The 13,407-nt window shown below is 33.0% G+C and overlaps 1 long non-coding RNA gene across 1 annotated transcript in view; it reads right to left on the bottom strand.

Moving 5' to 3' along the window:
* Positions 1-2,768: 2,768 nt before the first annotated feature.
* Positions 2,769-13,407, bottom strand: part of LOC117244307 — a 184,383-nt gene continuing 173,744 nt past the window's right edge. Inside the window, exon 3 of the long non-coding RNA XR_004497128.1 lies at positions 2,769-2,832. This is a non-coding gene — a long non-coding RNA (uncharacterized LOC117244307). The remainder of the gene's footprint in view (positions 2,833-13,407) is intronic.

Raw genomic sequence — 13,407 nt, 5'->3', positions numbered from 1 at the left:
TCTCTCGAATTGTTTTATATATTGAAATGGCTACAAGCTGCATCAACATAATAATGGAATTCTGAAGGATATAAAGCTATCTTCTTCGGAAATAATTGCCCTCAGGATTCAGCTAGCATCCCTGAAGTAATTCACTGCAATGAAATATTTTCATTTTGTTTTAAATTATCTCTAAAACTTTACATGCCCCAGAATTACAGAAGGGGGAAACTCAGATTACTATAACCACCCATATAAGACAGAGTATGCCTATCCTTCCATTCCGTGCACTCATGACATAATATGAAAGAATAAAGTTGGTTCTTGCCCTTTCCTGTCCCTGTCAGTGGATTGTAGCACTGCTGTCAATACAAGTTGTACTCAAGAAAGAGTGCAAGATTCTGTTTAATTCTCTTCTAAGCATTTCATGTCAGGCTTGAAAGGCTCTATTCCTTTTGTCTTTTGTCCTCATTTCCCATCATGTATGTGTTGTGTGCATATGTTCACTGTATTTGTGTAGGGAAATATATCTATATGTGTCAAAACTTAACTGGATGGAATAAACTACTTCGCATCTGGAGACTTCATAGAAACAGTACTCATTTAAAGTGCTTCCTAAAATAAACTTCATACTTGGGAAATAACATTATGTACAAATTAAAATCATGCCTTAGATATACAGAGTAGTAAGAATTGATGGCCATTTTTCTATCCCAATTAGAATAATTTATAATATACAGTACATCCTGTCAGATACAATGTGCTGACATCTTTACATGAAAGGACAAAAAGAGTAATACATAACAATAAACTCCCAGGACAGCATCAATTAACTCTGCCACACTAAGCAGGTCTTCTTACTTATCTTACTGGAGTGGCTTATTTAATAAACAAAACAAGACTTCTCCAGAGGATTGAAATGTCATTAGTTCTATTCTTTCTTTAACCTCCTATGCTGAATAGGGCTTTTTTTTTTTCATTGTTAGATGTACCTGTCAGAAATGTGACATGTATTTTTTCATGCTGATACTTTATGTCCTTCGATGATGATTCTCCTAGGCACCCTCAGTGCCATTCAAATAGGACCTTGGAGTATGGCACCCTCTCTTTCCCCTCCTTTGTGATTTTTTTTAGCATTCCTCTTTTAACTCTTCCACATTTTTCACCTCTTTAGTTCTTTTTTTCCTGCTTTTACTGAAATGTTTTCACTCAGCTAGTACTATTTGAATCTTGGCATGATCAAAGTCTACTAGAGGTACTTGGGAAAGTAACAAATTACCTCATCAATTATATTTTTATATAAAGGCAAAACCTGAAAAGAAAAAAAGCAAACTTGGCTACAAATATGCACACACAAGAATCATCAGCCATTTTATTATATGATTTCCTTCATAATTTCCAAAGTAGAATAGACTACTCCAAATTTGAAGTTTTGGTGTGAATCTAAGCAATGCAGATGTATGGGAAGAATACTAAAATAGGGCTAGGTAGCACACTGAGGCATAAGGAAAGTGGCTTCCCATATCTCACAATGCCCTGGGATTCAATCAATAAAAAAAAAAAATATAAAATAAAGGACCAAAGCCAAATGTTTCAGGAATATTTCTGGGACATAAGACCATGCTGGAAGACCTTGGTCAGTCTGGGAATACAGCATGTTCTGAAATGAGCCTTTGACTTTTTGTCTCAGCTTAGATACTCCACCTACATGTTTTTGTCCCATAAAGGACCAGTACTCTCAGATGATATATGGCACAATCCCCGAAAACTTTTGGAACTTTCTCTGAACTTCTCCATTAATATCAGTAATAATAAGCTGTGTTTTGGGAAGACAAACAAATTATGGGATATTTTTTAAGGCAGGGTAGAAAAGTATGGATAACTATTAATTAATACAGGATCTCTTATCCTGTCAGTGTATGCATTAAAACATATGCATAAGTGACATGTGACAGGTTCTTAAAATACCCAGTGTTTTAAAATAAAGTAGGCACAGAGATGATGACTAGAACATTAATTACTGCTCTTCCTTTCTCTCTGGTTAACAAATCAAAGTTTAGGGCAGACCACAATGACCTTGTCATCCTCTCTAACTTGATGACAGAACAATAACAATTTTAGTGAAAACTTGTCTTCTGTTACCTGTGTCCTTGAGAGAAAATAATATTTTCTGTTAAGGTGGAGAGAAGAGTTTAAAAATCAACTATTTGTTACAGGGGATGTAGCTGAAGAACAATGAAGTACCACAAAAAGAAGTCTGAACATAATATGACACGGAATTATTCTCTACAACTGAATGTAAACCAAATGTATTCTAAATGTAAAGAGCTCTCAAAATTAATTAAATATTTGAAACTAAATTCAGGTTTATATTTCTTAGAGGAATGAAAGAAAATTGTATCAAGTTCAAAATTTTCAAGAAGCAAATTTAGAAAGCTTTCATATTGAAAAAAAAGAACCCTTACCAAGTTTAATTTATTAGTAGCTTAACAGTATTCTTTTAATCTTGCACAAAGAAAAATATGGCAAAAATGTTACAAGTTTTTAATACTTTATTTTCACACATGGATCCCTTTTGTTACTGCAGTTACCAAAATAATAAGCTTATTTTTCAATCAGGAGTAAAGCGAAAATTTTTACTTTATATGTAAACAGTTTTATGAACAGGAAGTCTATGCTGATTAATGCCATCTGCAATTCTTGATCAGCCAGATAGTCAGAAAGAATTAACATTCTCTATTTTCTTTTCTGATAAACCAGAACAAATGATCATTTGAAGCATTTTTTAGGAGGTCCTTACCTTTGAAGTCTCTAGCAGTTTCTTTTGACAATGTGTTCAAACAGGGTATTTACCTGTTCAAAGAAGATAAGGTATTATTAGTGATATCTCAGAATACCTACTGTAAGTAAACCACATTCAGTAGTTAGTTAAATATATATGGATTACTCTTAATTATGTTCCCCTCTGTGTATTTCTCTGATTCTCATCAAGGAAGCTGCAGGGTTCATGAAATGTGATATGCTCTGAGAATTGGAAAAAGGTTAAAAGAAATTATTTCAATGTGATTCGAGTAGCTCCTAAGTGCTGACCTCCCACTTATTTTTTGCATTTATGGGCAAAACACCTTTATTAGTCTAAGCATATTTCAATACTTGTAAGTGCTAGTGATAGAATTTTCAACAATATCTGAAATCCAAGTGACTGTGCTTACAGAGAATTTTGTAGTCCAGCATTTTCTTGTACTTTTTTCCTCTCCACCTGCTCTCTCTTGATTAGCACCTTTGTTTTAAATTCTGATGGATCAAGGCCATTTTTTATTTCTCTAACTGAATATTGTCTTGCACAACAGCATTTTGAGTCAGAGGTGTTATGACATTGAAGATATGAAAATAAATACTGTGCAATTTAGTTTATGGTACTGTTGTATGTTGCACACAAAGACTTAAGAAAAACATTTACTAATTGCTTGTATTACCTATTTAACAATCTATTTTTAAAAGCTTGTTAAATATTGTTCATCAAATAACTTATTCTGAACTTACAAATTCAGGAAACATACAGAGAAACAAATCTATTTCCAGAGGTAAAATCAACTTATCCATTTTTTTTCATGACTTCAGTCATCACAGAATACATATTTTGTAGAAATCTCGCCTTATTTCCTGTTAGGTTGTAGCATTTGGAGGCATATCCCAGCAGAGTGGAAGTCTTATAAATGCAGCTTTCTGATAAGAGCACATCAAATTTACTGTCTCACTTCAGTGCATGTGTTGTTTTTCATTTCTTCTCATCACTTTAAAGGTACTGTAATGATAACTGAAGCATTCCTTTTGCCTTCAATGTGAAAACATGAAATAATGCCCCCAAGATTGCATATGCAGATGATAGCAGTGTTTCACTCTATTTCAAGAGCAAAAATTTCAGAAGGAGTCTTTTGGTAAAAAATATATTTTTTTCACTTCTGTCATGAACAAAGTTTTTAGTGACAGTGTTTCCAGAAAAAAAAGAAAAAAGTAGTTGAGTGGGAAAGTACAAGGAGGGATGAGGAAAAAAATATTATTTGTAAACATAAGGAACAAACAAAATTTTTTACTGTTTCCTACACTATTTACTAGACTTGTAAGAACCTTCATACATATGCTATAAAACAACTTGCTGCTAAATATGTTTTAAATTTAAAATTTATTTCAAAAAATAAGTCACTAATCTTTAGTAAAAAAATTATTATGTAGTTAAAAAATGGGGCAGATTTACCTCTGTGGGTAAAAATGGGGTAGAAACTACTCTGTGTCAGTATGTCAGCCTTTATAATCTGAAACACTGAGAAGTATAAGATAGGTAAGAAAAAGGAGCTTAGTTTCATTTAAAACACTGTATTAGTAATTGGAATGTCATGAAAAGGTACGTTGCATTCTCACCTCTGCTCAGTAAGTTTGACAACCAAATATTGGCAGAAGGACATTCACCATTAAAACCTGTTCATGATATAATATAGCTTTTGTCCCTTATCTGTGAAGGATTCATGAGTTTAGGAATGTCTATAAATTTTTACTGCAATAACATAATTAGCTACTACTGAATATTCCAAAATAAACAGAAAATACTGAGCTGAAATTTCAGATAGGCACAAATAATGAAGACAAGTGTTAGAATTATAGTTTGAGGTATAAGCACCATTTTAAAAGTTTGAGGTATAAGCACCATGTATTTCTAAATCAAGTATTTTTCCCTGCAAGCCTTAAAGAATATACAAATATTCTACAAATGTAGAAATTTACAGATTATGCATTTTTGATGAAGTTTAAAAACTTCCTATGGAAGAAAACATGTACCTGTTTATGGACTAAAATCAGTAATCTTCTACCCTTAGAAATTCTCCTTCTATTAGCAATGGTAATCTGAAATGGCTTCTGAGAAGCTAATTCCTTATTTTGGGAACTGCAGAATGGATAAATTCCTTATTTGGAGGATTGCAAGATGGGATAGCTACATACATTCTCAGCTGTAAGCAAAGCTATTCTCTCCAAAGGGTTATGTGCTAAAATAATACATTGTAGTCTGTCCAAAGGATAAGAAAGATAAAATCATACAAACATATGATGAAAAATAGCTTGGAAAATTCACATTTTTTGGCGCCATTTTCTTATTATAAAGGAAGACAGTATTTTTAATAAAAGTTACTTCTTCTTTTTGTTCAGTTGCATACTAAAAGAACAAAAAATTCCATTTATTTTCAGCTGCTGTTTCTTTTACTATTGATACTGTCACTGATGTTCTTCTATTTGGGGGTGTTGGAGTTGATTTTGTAGCAAACAGAAAGGATATATTTACTGTAAATATTGACTAATCTTTTGCCATTGTCACTGTAAGGAAATATGACTGTTCCAAACTTGAGCATATGTTTTGATTGTATGGGCCTTTTCATCACACAAGCATATGCTACTAGGTAAATATAGAGCTGACACATCCTTGCATTATCTAAAGTGATTAATAGCTATAATTATGGGTGGCAAACATCTATTCTAGCATTGCTTTTTGAAAAAGATGTTCATAAAACTGAGGCCAGAGTAGATCTGAAGATTGCTAAATTAAGTATGTTACCATGGTAGCCTCTCACTGTACACTGTATCAGAGCACAGTGAGCAAAAAGACCTTTCTAAAACATTACCAAGTTCTTCTGTCTTTAAACATTTTGATGAGTTTTTGAAGTGTTATTTCAGAATGTGTTAATCTGTAATACTCTTGTCAAATACATTCATTTTGCTTACTGTGAAATGTGAAGTCTTCTAATGTATTTTAGAATGCAGATTTTCTATCATGCCTCACTAAACATCGAGGAACTCAGATATTCCTACAGGTGAAAGATAATTTGTTTGGTTTAATGGCAGCTTTTGAACTACAGTTATTACTTGAACTACCTGGTGGGGTTTTTTAACTGTTAATGCTCAGAGTGCACCTCAGGATAGTCTGGGTAGGTGACTGCGAGGCAGTAGAATTTGTACTCTGTCAGTGTCTTTGCTTCAACACACAATTGATTTATATGCGCCTTTTCAATGTATACACCGCAATTCTGTCAGCTCATCAGCGATTCATAGAATCTTAGAACGGGTTGGGTTGGAAGGGACATCAAAGATCATTTAGTTCCAATTCCCCTGCCATGGGCAGGGAAACCTTTCCCTAGACCAGGTTGCTCAGAGCTCCATTAAACCTGGCCTTGAACACTCCCAGGGATGAGGCATCCACAACTTCTCTGGGAAACCTGTTTTAGTGCCTCACCACCCTCACAGTGAAGGATTTCTTCTTGGTATCTAATCTAAACCTGCCATCTTTCAGTTTGAATCCATTCTCCCTTGTCAGTACATGTGCTTGTAAATCTCCCTGTCTATCTTTCTTGTAGGCTCCCTTCAGATAGTGAATCAATTTGTATTCATTTTATTGCATTTTAAATTCTCTTTAACTTTGAATCTATCAGAATAATTTATGCAAGTGGCAACATATCCTGAATTAAATGCCTATCCTGAACCCCTAAAACATACCCATTATTCCATTACATTTTACTTGTAATCAAAATAAGGAAAATTTAACCGTTACCTTCAATTTTAACCTTCGATTCTCAAGTAAACCTTTATAATTTTGATCACAGAATCACAGAATCACAGAAAGAGCTAGGTTGGAAAAGATCTTTGAGATCATCAAGTCTATAGCTCTTTTATGCTCATGGTAGAATTAAGTGGGAAAATCTGACTTAAAAGACTAATTAGTATCAACCTGCTTTGGCAGCTGCTAACATAAAAATCTTTTTGTGATAGATCAAACACTAACCCCTGGACTGAAAAATTTGAATACATAGATGTAATTTTTACTCTTACTTCTGGTTTTGCCTAGGTTTCCTAATTTTTCTGTCTTAAATGTTCTCAGTTATAAATTAAAAATTCTTGCATTATATAAGGTATCATTCTAAACATGATTAAGTCTAGAAAATGTTCAGAAAATTAAAAATCTACTGAATAGCAATAGGTCAGATTATTATGACCTACAACTTACAATGTCAAATCAGTCTTAGGCTCAGCAGAAGACCACTCACATTCAAAGTCCAGTAAGGAATTTATATCTGGAATGACCTTACTACCTCTCTAACATGAAGACTGGCAGTGAGCGAGGAGAAAAGCTTTGAGGTTCATTTCTCTGATTGTCTAAATAGTCGGTCTCATCTGATCTGTTAGGACCAAGGGTACATCACTGTCTTGCAGCCCTCAAGAGTCCTACACTAATTTGCTTTGCATATGCTGAAGCTGCAAAACAATTCCTACTCTTTGCTTTGCCTGCCGCATTACAGCCAATATTTGTGTTTGACTGCACACATACATTGAGTGACACATGATGGTATTAAAAGGGAACAAGTGAGAGAACTGACCTTAAAAATTTGTAGTTTACACTATAGCATACAACTCATTTAAACATGATGAGAGTTAAATAATTGTCAATAATTTAAAACAAATACAATTTACCTTCATAATACTTTTAAAGAAATTTAAATCTTGACAAACAGTCACCTTTTATTTTTGAGAAGATTAGAAATACAATTGAGTACAAGCACCATAATTTGGATCTACATAAAGTCTTTGATGATGTCTGAAATTATAGTCTTCATCTTCAACTGAAAGCAGGAAAAATTCAGGTTAAACATGGGAACAGATAAAGAACTGATTAAAGTAAAGTGATTAGAAAGTAAAGTGTTGAAAAGGGCCACAGGGGACTCAGTTTTCAGATCTTCATTGCTTCTAATCTGCATAAATTACTAAAACAGAGAAACTAGCTGTAGAATTGCCAAATGCACTGATGACTTAAAACTGAAATGAAGTAGTAAGTGGAAAGCAAAAGAATTAAATTATAACTCCCCTTGGAAAATGGTTTACATATGAAAAGGAAAACAAAATTTAAGAATTATAAATATAACATACAAAGCATTGCCTGTTTTTCTTTAGAGAAGCACAAGACCCCTACTTTTAAATACTACACAAACTTTAGGGAACTTTTCTGAACCTGTCTAGATTATTGAACAACTAAGAGAATGACAAGCAATTCCCATATACTGAAGCTCAGGGGGAACAACTATCAGTTCAGAAAACAAAACTTGCGATCATAACACATGCAGCGGTACGATATGGTACAACAATATTAAACACCTTTCTATTTGAAATCTCAAACCAAAGAAAACATGAAAAAGCCCCACACCCCCTTACACTAACAGTACCAAACAGTTACCAGAAAATGGAAAGTACTTCCACTAAAGTTATTCTTGCCATCTTTCCCATCTCCTAACTTTTCAACTCAAATAAAAATTAGTATCTTCTAGCTCGAGTGAAGACATGGAAAAATAAAGAATTACTCAGCACATTGAAAAACAACATTTGTGGGCATTATTATGGTTTTCTTTTGTGGGTTTGGTTTTGATTTTTTATTTGTGGGGTTTCGTTTTATGGTGTTGTTTATAATTATTATTTTTGTTCTCTTTTACAGCTTACACACAGTAAAGCAGAATAGAAATGCTGAGGATGAGACTTTCAGGAAAACATCTACCTATACATTACTGGTAGCACAAATATTATAACCAAGACATAGCCTAGTAAAAATGCAGGAAACGCTTAAACAATCAGAAAATACACATCAGAGATGATGAATGAAAAAGAGGTATCTCCCAGGATGACAAATACTCAGATGCTCAACATCACTGTAACTTGATCCGTGCACTATACTACAGAAATAGTGTTGTAATTATTTGCATCCTTCTGAAACCTTTAAAATCACTAATTGTATGTTAAAAATGTAAGACAATGAAGAAAATATAAGTTTCAAAAATCTAAGTAATGGGTTATTACATTTTTTTTTCTGTAACTGCTATTCCAATGTTGGTTCATTTTCATCTTGCCTCCATCCATGTCTCTTTCTTAAAGTCATGGTATTTGGTCTTAGTTTGCACAGAGACCTGTTTTTCTTTTTTCAGAAAAAAAAAGAACTAAGTGACTTGCAACACAAATGGCCATACTCAAAAGAAGAAAACAAAGAAAACAGGAAAAAAAAATTATGTGTAATACAGCTATATGATTACATGTACTTATGGTCCTCAAGACAGCTGCATAAAGACAATGGAAGCATAACAATTTATAGTGTTGATGAAATTGCATTTCTGTGTGCATTTGAATGGTAGCTGAAGTGACACTTTTAAGTCCAGAATGTGCAAAGCATTTTTGCACACTACACATAAGAAATTATGATTAAAAGGTATTTGTATCAGTGCATACAGCTAACAAGGCAAATGAATTGCACAAATGAAGAGAAAGTCAGACAAGGAAGTTTTTATTGCCACTCATATGGTTTTTCAATATCTGATTAACAAATATAATACCTCTCTCTTAGTACCCACCATTGTAGAAATAGCTGTAGTTTGACAGACAACTTGATATCAAATACAGAAGGTTTCTATATTTAATATTCCATTGCTAATACTTCCTTTGCTTTTTAAAGGTCATTAATGTTATTGATTACATTAATTTGAAAGCTGCTTGAATAACACTGAAAATTAATGTAAAATGAACATCTGCGTCAGTTGACAACAAACAAAATTGCTGTGCTCTTCAGAGATGACTCCTCCTGGGTGTTTTCCCCATTGATCAGTTCAGCATAGCAGGAGCAAAAGAGTTCAAATAGAAGTTCTCTTAAAAAATAAAATTATTTTTTATATTTCACTAAATAGAAAAAGTTTGAAAATTCCTCCTTAGTTTTTATCAATGGCATCCAGCAACAAGACAGCTTCCTGGAGAAAACTAGGGACTGCTTAGCTTACCAAAGCAAGTCTATTTATTCTTTTTCTACTTATACTAACTATAAAAAACAAACAGTATGGTCTGATAACATGTGGCATAAAAAATTTCATTAATCTGGTCTAGCATTTGTAATTCTCTAGGAAGCTAAACACTGTGAAATTCTCTCTTAATTTGGAATTTGGCCCAGTGATAAGAACTTATCTACAGACATAATTCTTTAAATTAAAAACAGATGAGGCCATTCAAACCAAGACTCCCTTGTCAGTTCATCTAGTGATATTCCTGGTGTTCAAGACAAAAGCAGTGAATTACTTTAAAGAACAAAGGTTAAATATAAAACTCATTATAGTGAGTGATATTTATGTGAATGTAGCTTTTAGGAAAAAAACTTTCTAACGGAATTCTAAGTCATAAGTCTGGTCATTTTCCTTTACATACATTCTGACTTTTAGGAGTATATGCCTTAAACTCACATAACTTCTTAGTTGTGCTGGCTACACCTTAAATTCAGATGATTGCATAGTTGTACTGATTTTAGTACATGGATTTATGAAGTTATAAAGTCTAGAGACTTAGCAGTGTCATATGTTTAAAGATACTAATATAGCATCATCTGACAGAAATACTGCACATAATTGTGGGGTTAATCATTATCCTATGGGAGAGGGGATAACCTGTACACATACTTCTATAAATGGGATCAGTTAGACTGGCCAGTCTACTGACATCTACTCATGGAATTTAATCAGAAATATTACATCAGCATTTATTTTATGATCTATTAAAGTAATACATTTGTTGCTGCAAATAATTAAAAGCCCCTTATTCCAGGGGCTTTTATAATTTTATAATTATATTTTAATTTTATAATTAAAAGCAAGGGGACATCCAAACCACTGTTGAATAAGCTAAAGCTTTCTAAGACTTTTTCATCATGGGCAAGTCTTCGGTAAGAGATTTAAGACTAGAGCTTTAAGAATTATTAACTGCTGTGAATGATTACTCTTGCCTTGCAAGCTGAAAAATATAAAAGGAATATATAAATTCTTTGTAAACATCAGCACAATATTTATGTCCAGTGATTCTGAATGCTGAACTAAGAAATGTCACTATTTCTTGCATGAAATTTGCCATTTTATCTCTTTGATTGAAATTACTGTATGAAGAAAAAATATTTCTAGAAGTATTGAGTTTTTCTGGTCATCAGCCTCTACATACTGAACTGAACATTTTTTAATCTGAAATTCTTTTCAGATTAACTGAACCTAAAATGACATTACTTTCTTAATGTTTCTCAAACTGTGCCTATCAATTGAGTAGCTCTGTGAAAATCATAGGAAAAAAACTTCTGTCTTTATCCATGGATAGAAATGGATGCTAGTCTCCCAATGATTAACTATTTAAAAAATTAAATCTTAAATGTACTGTGAGAAAACCAAAACACGTAAGAGAGTTTCAGAGAGTTCATTTCAACTCTTGAAAGTTGATCACGCTCTTACAGACCCTGTTGTTTAAAAGTATTTATTCTAAGCTATTTGCATTAAAATTAAATTCAACTGAAAAGAAAAATTAATTCATGACAATAATAGATGACCAGAATAACAAAATGGGCACATAAATGTAAGTGAAGTGACACACACATTAAAACCACAATTCAAACCAAACATATTTACATTTCAAACAGAAATTATTATTGTTGAAATCTAGCAAAACCCTGATTTTGTTATTTGTTCAGAGATACCATCATGGCTCTTAGTTTCACCATCTAAATTGATACCTTTCTGAACTTCTCTATGAATTTGGTAAGTTGCAGAGCCCACTGCCTCAAGAGGGACATCTGTTGCCTCAGTTCAGAAAGTATTTCAAACATTTTTCAGCATGGGAAAATCTGAGGATAAAAATTTAGCTAAAGCTATACATCCCTGAATAGCAATGGATATTTAATTTCTCAACACACTAAGAGTAAGTTTAATTTGAATCCTGTGCCAATAAAAAAAATCCAGCACATGTTCCTCAGCAATCCATGGAAGTATTCGTTTTTTTCAGGCTAGACAAAAGGTGTTCTGTGAGCTACAAGCATAGGCCATCCACAACTGGTTCACTCTGCTCTAAGTTCTGCCACAGCTCACAGAACATCCTCCCCCTGTATTATGGAGAATAAGAAAAAAAAAATCAAGTTATTTTTACCCAAACAATTTTTTTAAATGTAAATCACACTTCTTTTACCTGAACCTGAATCTTGTAAGAACCTATTATTTCAGACCTCTGCTCCTCTGCCAAGTTGCAGAATTTAGCTACCAGATTTGAAGAGATTTAGGAGATTGTAGGAAACTGGCAATAACTTGAGAACACAAATAAGCCTTAGAAAACTGTACTAGAAGAGAATCTGATGGTAACTAATTATAAATTATCATTTTAAACTGCATTAAATTCTTCCTTCTAGGCCAAGAAAATTTTTCAAAAGTCTTTCAATATAGAGTATACTAAATTTACAAAAAAGAAAAAATGCTTATTTTTTCATAGCAAATACTATGTAGCTATGGAAACTGAAACAAGGCATGATTTTTCCTCAGAAAATAAGAAATCAAATTTACATTGCCAGATTAACTCCAACAGTTACAAGATATCAAAGTATAATACATGAATGGTTCAGCACCTTATTCACAAGTATTGTGGTTTTATTCCTATGAGATCTGCAAGCTGCAACTAATTATAAATTGGCTGATACACCAATACTTTTAGGCTGTTAACATTTTGAATTTATTTGCTCACCTTACCTTCTTTACTGCAAGTCCAGCTACTTTGAAAGAAACAAGTTTTGTCAACACTACAGTTGTAAGCTATTTTGCAATAAAGGCTATTCTACGGACATTAATAATACTGACAAGAACAGATGGCAATTATCGCTTTTAACATTTTTTTTTCTTTTGGTATTAATTACGTGTGCTTAATTTCTGTTGTTATGTCCACTGGGCACCAAGGTAAGGTGCTCAAAATCTGCCCAAATACTTTCAACTTATTGACAGCAGCAGAATTCTTATTAAAATTGAAACATTACTGTCATTTTAATTAACTCATTAGGGATGCATAAAAATTCATCATTATTGATAGCTATTTTTTATTTTTTTCTAATATTAAAGTGCTTTATAAACTGAGCAGCATTATTTCTAAATGTACAGTGAAAACATCATCCACTGTATTTAAAACATAGAAATATCTATAAAATTAATATAAGTATCAGTCATATGAATAAGTAGAAAATTCATATGAATTAGTAGAAAAATTCTCTACTGTTCCTAAGTGTGCTGAAAAATGTCTGTTTAGATCTCTTTGGGTAAAATTCCTGTTCACTGATTGTGTAGAAATAGTCTTTCTATCGTGCCTCTAGCAGAATGCTTATGTCCAAGTTAGGCAGCTAGGTGGTTCTCTTCTGCAGTTGTATTAGCAAGGGAAGAATAAAATTCCTAAGTAATGTGGTCTGTAACAGCCAACACTCTTAGCGGGGAGCTGCTTAACCTTTGTCAAAAGATAACACCAAAACCAGCCTTAAACAAACAGCCTTCTCAACAGGGGCAGGCCTGCTTTCAGTTAAGCTTCATTGCC

The sequence above is a fragment of the Parus major genome, chromosome 4 (genome assembly GCF_001522545.3).
Source record: "Parus major isolate Abel chromosome 4, Parus_major1.1, whole genome shotgun sequence".
Taxonomy (NCBI): Eukaryota; Metazoa; Chordata; class Aves; order Passeriformes; family Paridae; genus Parus; species Parus major.
Note: the sequence above shows the minus strand (reverse complement) of the source record. Positions and strands in the feature narration are given on the sequence as shown.